Raw genomic sequence first — 7090 nt, 5'->3', positions numbered from 1 at the left:
TTTGCCAAAACTTAGACATAGCCCGGCTGCAAGAAACTAGAGAGATGTTGTAACCATGCCTCTGTGGGTCACAACTGAGAATACCAACCTCAGGACAAACTGCTGAGAAGTAGGGCGGACACACCCCAAAACTGGTGGTTATTCTCCCATGAGATATACCCAACCAGCAACAAAAGTAAACTTCTGTCTCATCACACTGGCTAACAAAAAGTCATAAAAGCAGTTTCCTTAGGCATTCCAGTCCTTGTATCACCACCAAAAACACAAGACTTACAAATGAATAATTCTTTAAAACCAATCTCCTCAAATAAAATGTTCTTCTGATCCCAAAGGACCAGCCACATACCCAGGTCAATATAGAACTCAGATTTTAACAAAAAATCACGCTGTTGCCAATGCTTTGGTATCTAAAATCTAAAGTTTTGTTCAAAGAAAGAAAGAAAGAAAGAAAGAAAGAAAGAAAGAAAGAAAGAAAGAAAGAAAGAAAGAAAGAAAGAAAGAAAGAAAGGTGGTGAGAGAAAATTGGTTAAAGAAATCAAATACATACAGTAATTGCAAAGTTTTTGGTTCGTGCTTATAGCAGTGATGGAATAAACTGCTGGCTTGGTAAGTCTCTGGTTGCTTCCAAATCATTGGAAGGACCTCAGTCCCTTGGTTACAATGCTCCCATTAGTATAAATCCATAGTCCAGAGGTTTGAGCAGGAAAGAGGCAAAATGGAAGTGATTCCAGGGCCTTTTATATCTTCTGCTATGTGGAGGGAATCCCATTGTTCTTACTGTGGAAAATTACAGTAATAAGATGGTATTTGGGATCACATGGACAAGTCACATGTCATGCATGATTTTGCCTTGTCACAGCAGGAAATCATTACCTATACCTCAAACAGCATGTTCACAGGAAAGTCCCTTCAGGGTAGGTGGTCATCTCCCACTGTGAGTTAAATGTTCTTTTGATCAGCCATTCAGTTTGAATAGTATCAGAAGGGTAGCCATGTTAGTCTGGATCTGTAAAAGCATCAGAGTCCTGTGGCACCCTGTAGACTAACAGATGTATTGGAGCATGAGCTTTCATGGGTGAATACCCACGTTGTCGGATGCATGTCAGTTTGAATAGTCTCTCCAAGATGTGCTGGCTAACTACCTTGTGTTCATTCCCCCCAGGTATGGAGCCAATATTCATAACTTCAAATACAAAAAAATGATACATGCATACAAATAGCATAATCATATTCAGCAAATCATAATCTTTCCATAGACATCTTATATGCCAATTTTGTACAAGATTTGTTGCAAATATATAACAGTTGTTGCAACGATGAACTATATGGTCATATTTTAATCAGATAACATCATAGAGGTCCAAGTGAAAAATCATGACTAAGTTATAGGGCTGAGTGACAGGCAGGCTAGGATAGCCAAAATGATTGAAAAAGTAGTTATTGGGGTGAGTCTTGGAGGGGAAGATAAAGAGCTCTGTTTTAGCCATGTTGAGCTTGAGCTGACAGCTCAACATCCATGAGGAGATATTAGAGACAGGGCAAGATTTTAGTTTGAAGAGAAAGACAGTTCTGGAGAAGAGGGGATCTGTGAGTCATCAGCATAGAGATGGTGGCTGAATTTGTGTTTCTGGATGAGACTACCCAAAGATGAGGTGTAGAGGAGAAAGAGAAAGAGACAAAGGACAGAGACCTATGGAACTCCCATAGAAAGTTAGAAGGGGGATGAGGAATATTCTGCTAAGGACATGCTGAAGGAGTGATTACATAGCTACAATACATCTCACTAAAGTGATTCCTGTTTTATAGACGAATACGTGTAATTTGGAGGTCAGTTGCTCAGTTGGAACGATACACTGATAAAGGAGTGCAAGATTTGATGCAAAAGTGGTGGTCGACTTGGCTATACAATTTTGCCCTAAATATCAGAAATATTGTGACAACTATATAATATTATTTATGCTACTTTCAATCTATGCAGAGAGTTAAGCCAATTCCTAATAAAACAAAAAGGCGGCACACAATTATTTAAAAAAATGAATTTAAGAAATGACAGTGTACAGTTTCTCTTTGCCTTTTTCTCAGAATCATGGAAATATTACATTAAAGAAATTGCTTCTCTAGGTCCATCAAATCTGATTGAGCCTTTCACCTTTCTTGAAGGTATTTAATAGCCTTAATACTTCAAAATGAGAAGAACTATATAACAATTTACAAACTCTGATAATAGATCTCTAATAGCATGCTTAAGCTTTTATTCTCAACTTCAGCTCCTGGCATGTCCACATGAAATCATCCTTGATAAATTAGTGTCTTTAACCGTTTTAAATTATATATTTTTGCATTAATCTTCAAATAGTTTGGTGCTATAAACAATGGTACAATGAGGACCATATAGTGATTAATAACATGCTTATTATCATACCAATTATCTCAAAAACCTAGACTACTAGACTTTGAAGACAACCCATTTTTACTCTTTTCATTGAATAATCTGACTGCATATTGAGCATTTGCAGGAGATTAAAGTAAACCTTTCTTGTGGAAACCTGAACTAACCTCAAGCTAATTAGTTTTCCTGACCTCCACGACATCCATATAGTGAAGAAAAGCAATAGCATGTGAAGCAGAACATATTTTCTCTGTTTATGGAATATTATGATTATTTTCTTTAGCCATTTTAAAGTTAATGGATGATTATGCAAATTAATATAATATGAAATATAACACATACAAATATAACTATTACTTTGAACCCTGGGGAAAATCCTTATGAATTTTAAAAGTGTTTCTTTAAGACAAGGCTAAGACATCTCAGCTAATGTCAACATGTGGGGGGGGGGGAGGCAGTTTTAAGAGGCATGGAAGGTCTCTTATAGAGTACACAGCAGAAATGATGACCGCACTCTGCTACTGTCACCAACTAAATCTAAATCCCACATGTAAACAAACAAATCAAGCAACACTTTGGAACTGTTTTAATCCCAAAGTGTTCGCAGTTGGCAGCTTGTTTTAGCAGCAATGCTTTTAGAGCTGGAAAATCCTCTCTCTTGACATGAAGCTGTGATTTGTTTTTAGCATAACTGAAGGCATCAGGTTGCCAGGTGGGGCATTTAAATATGGTATCTCTGTAGTTGCAAGGCAGTAGAAGGGATGAACAATGCCAAGAGTCAGGTTTGCCTAGCAAAGAAGTTTCTGTAACAAGGGATCCACTTCTGCCAGCTTTATTCACACTGGGTAGTACCTTACTCCATCAGTAGTGTTTTGGGGTGAGGTCCTGGTCACAGATAAAGCTACTTGGAAATGCTCTGGAGGTACAAAGCAGCCTTAAACCAGGCAGTTGGGGATTCTCCTGCTGCAGGGGGATTCTTGGCAGGTGTAGCTCTAGCATAGCTGGCTCTAGTCAGTCCCTCCCAATTCCCAGTGTAAAGGCATATGAGGCATGTGCTCAGAGCTAGATTAGAATCCCTAAGGCTGCTCTAATTTATGCCAGAGTCTGAATCAGCACCTTCCACTTCCCTGAGGTTGATAAAAGTGATGTAGAGACACCTTTGCCCCCACCACTGCTCTTCCCGGAGTGGAACGTGGCTCAACCTGGGAATTAGGTCACATTATTTATTTACTACCTTAAGTAAATGCACAGGTGAAACACGATCCTGTTGATCAGGCTAAACTAAATATCTGATGGCTATTTTGAGAATGTACAGAGCTATACAGCTAGGCTCCATGGCACACAAAGGTCCTGAGGCCAGCGTATAGGTTCCCCAACTTGTGCCCACTCATCTCTAGTATATAGATATTGACCTCAAGGGCCCACAGAGTTAAAGGTGTTTATAAACTCTTTTGTTAAGCAGTGATAGGTAGGTTCGGGACTCTGTTACTTTGCAAACACCCAAAAGCATTTTTGTAAATTAAAAACATATTGACTGAAACACAAGAAGGGACTAGAAATTAAAACGTCATTTATATGAAACTATGATTGAGCGATTGTGCACAACAGAGTCAAAACTTTGAAAGCCTTTTGTAGTCTGTTATTTTCAGAGGAACCTTTCTTTGATGAAAAGGAACAGGTTAATTTTCCTATCAGTCCTGATGTGTAGAGAGCATTTACTTATTCTATTCTTAGCAAACAGTCAGACACAAGGTGGAGGAGAGTCAGGACAGAAAAGCTGGTGAAACACAGCTTTGGTGATGATTGTGGGCCACTGGTTAGTTACGAGTGGATGCTTTTTGCTGGCAAATTGAGCATGACACCTCCTGCTTGGATGCTAGTCTACAATCTGGTCAGAGACATCATCTGATTGGATCTTTTTTTCTTAGACAAGGCAGGCTAGGATGAATACAACAAAACCATCATCAGGATTCAGTAAAAAGCCAAGAGAGTAAGAGATATGACAGAAGAAAAGAAAAGTGGTGGAGCGGGGCAGAAAAGAACACAACAGGGGAAGGGAAAGCAATGCAGGACCGTACATGCCTCTGCTGTGCTGGCAATTAGATATCTCCACTGATGGGCTGAACATAGGCACCAACTCCATGGATGCTCCAGCTCTGGAGCAGCCACGGAAAAAAAATTAGGGGGTGCTTAGCACCCAATGGCAGCCAGCTCTCCCCAGCGCCTCCAGCCAGTGACCCTCCCAATCAACTCCTCCTCCTCCCTCCCGGAACCTACCACCTGCCACAATCAGCAGTTTTGTGGTGTGCAGGAGGCTCTGGGAGGAAGGGGGAGGAGCGAGGATGGGGCATGCTTCTTGCTGGTCAAGGTGCTGCAAGTTCATCCTGCAACAGTTTCTATTCTTACCACAGACACAGGACAGACACCAGCCTCAAATTGAGTGTGACTATTAGAAATCAGGCTATCATTTTATTTGTTATTACCAATAATACTCAAAGTTCTGCTGTCTTCCATAGACTTTTTATTTTCACCCTGAAGTTCCCTTCCATTCAGGGCCTGCGGTAAAACTGGTTATTCAGTATACCTTGTCAGCTCACACTCCGAGATACAGACCTTTCTGAACTATTCCCCTTTTATCCAGGGCCTGAAGCCAGGACTTCCTTTGTCCTTAGGTTATTTCTCTTTGTCGACACATATCATAACTTTCTCCAGACTGATTAAAGTTCCTTTCATGTTCTATCACTAGACTTAGGGATCCCCGCAAGAGCCTGTGGCCTTCCTGCAGTTTCCTTTCACCAGCCCATTGTAGGGATCCTGCCTGAATCTCACTGTACTGGGCAACTCCCTCTCTATTCTCAGACAGAGCCTGTACAGCTTTGTGCCTTCTGTAGCTCCTTCCTTCTCTAGCACACATCTGACCTAAACATTTCAAAGCACATCTGAGCTAATGTCAACATGTGAAAAAAAATGTAATAAGCAGCTAAAGAGGCTTTGAAAGCCTTTTATATAGTGCACAGCAGAAATGATAACCTCACTGTCACCAACTAAATCTAAATCCCACATATAAACAAACAGAGATTCTTTTTGGAATGGTTTTGGAACCTATCTTAACCACCCTTCTCGATTTTATTAGCATAAAGTGTCCCTCATCAGCTGGGAAGCATCTATTCCATCACAGAGGAAATGGAACCCAATTCTCTTAAAGGGGCCAGTCATCCAGTGACATCTTAATTCCATTTTATAATGGGAATTTTATGAGTCAGTGCTAAAGATCTCAGATTTTGACCATATTGCTATTTGTATTATTATTAAAGGTGGAGTTGTTAACACTGCTTCTAGTCTAGGATGATTTACATTTTCCATTATAACAATAAGGAGTCCGGTGGCACCTTAAAGACTAACAGATTTATTTGGGCATAAGCTTTCATGCATTGCATCTGAAGAAGTGAGGTTTTTTACCCACGAAAGCTTATGCTCAAATCTCTTAGCCTTTAAGGTGCCACCGGACTCCTTGTTGTTTTTGTGGATACAGACTAACACGGCTACGCCCTGATATTTTCCATTATAAAAACCTGATTTCAGTTCCTTATAAATATGCCAAATGTTTATTCTTTAGGCTGAAATTTTCCATGCTGGGTGTCTGCCTCAGGCTCATTGGAGCCAATTCAGACGTTTCTGAGAAGGAGATTTTCAAGGAACACATTATTTTGCCCATGTTAAAAAAAAAAAAAAACCTTACACCTGTTTCATTGAGAAGCTCTAGCACCTCCATGCTTTGGACAAATATATAATCATGTAATTAATGACTGTATCCTAACATGTACACATGAGTGGTCCAAATTAGGGTTGCACAGGCACCTTAATTTGGACATTTTCCAACTTTTCATTCCTTGACTTTGCACCTTCATGTACTTTTAAATAAGTATTTTAGATGTAATTTGTTTGGTGGTAGCACTTAAATGCCCTAGTTCCCTATGATGGAATCTGATCCAGCTATTTTAGATAATATAGTTAAAGTATTAGTTTTTCTTCCAACTATGCTTTTTTCATTTTAAAAAGTGATGGAGAGTTTCTCTTTCTTCTTGCACCATTTGTTCTAATTTTCAAACCGTGTAGACTAGGTTTGATCAAGAGTATGTACTTTTAAAGAAAAGCTCTTGGTGCATCTCACCAAGCACTATCTTGCCTCACAAATACTACAGTTTTAAAAGGGCATATTAATACAAAGAAGAGAACTCACACAGAGGAACTGTGAAGATCAATATAATTAGTAACATAAGATTTCTCATACCTGATGAGACCATTTGTCTATCGAGTCTGGCACTCTGCTTTCAACAATGGCCAATACCTAATGGTTCAAAAGACAGGCCAAAAACCCAATAATTCATTTAACCAATTGAAGAGTGATTGAAATGAATGAAAGCCTAAGATTCCAAATATCATTGGCTCTTTATTACCATCCTAGCACCATCAGACTGCAGATTCACATTTTTTTTCTTGTAGGTGAATCTCTGATTAAAGAGCTCCTTTTGAAATGCAGACATATCTCTAAACCTGTGATTTTTCCAAGATCCCTCTCCCTTACATATCTTAGTTCATGGGCCTCCATTAGTGAAACAATATTATTGAAGTGTATTGGACACAAAAGAACAATACAGCTTGTAGTTTTTATTTGATTCCTGTAGGGACATAGTTCCTTTC

This window comes from Mauremys reevesii, linkage group 3 (assembly GCF_016161935.1).
Source record: "Mauremys reevesii isolate NIE-2019 linkage group 3, ASM1616193v1, whole genome shotgun sequence".
NCBI lineage: Eukaryota > Metazoa > Chordata > Testudines > Geoemydidae > Mauremys > Mauremys reevesii.
The sequence above is the reverse complement of the archived record's forward strand: the minus strand, read 5'-3'. Positions refer to the sequence as shown.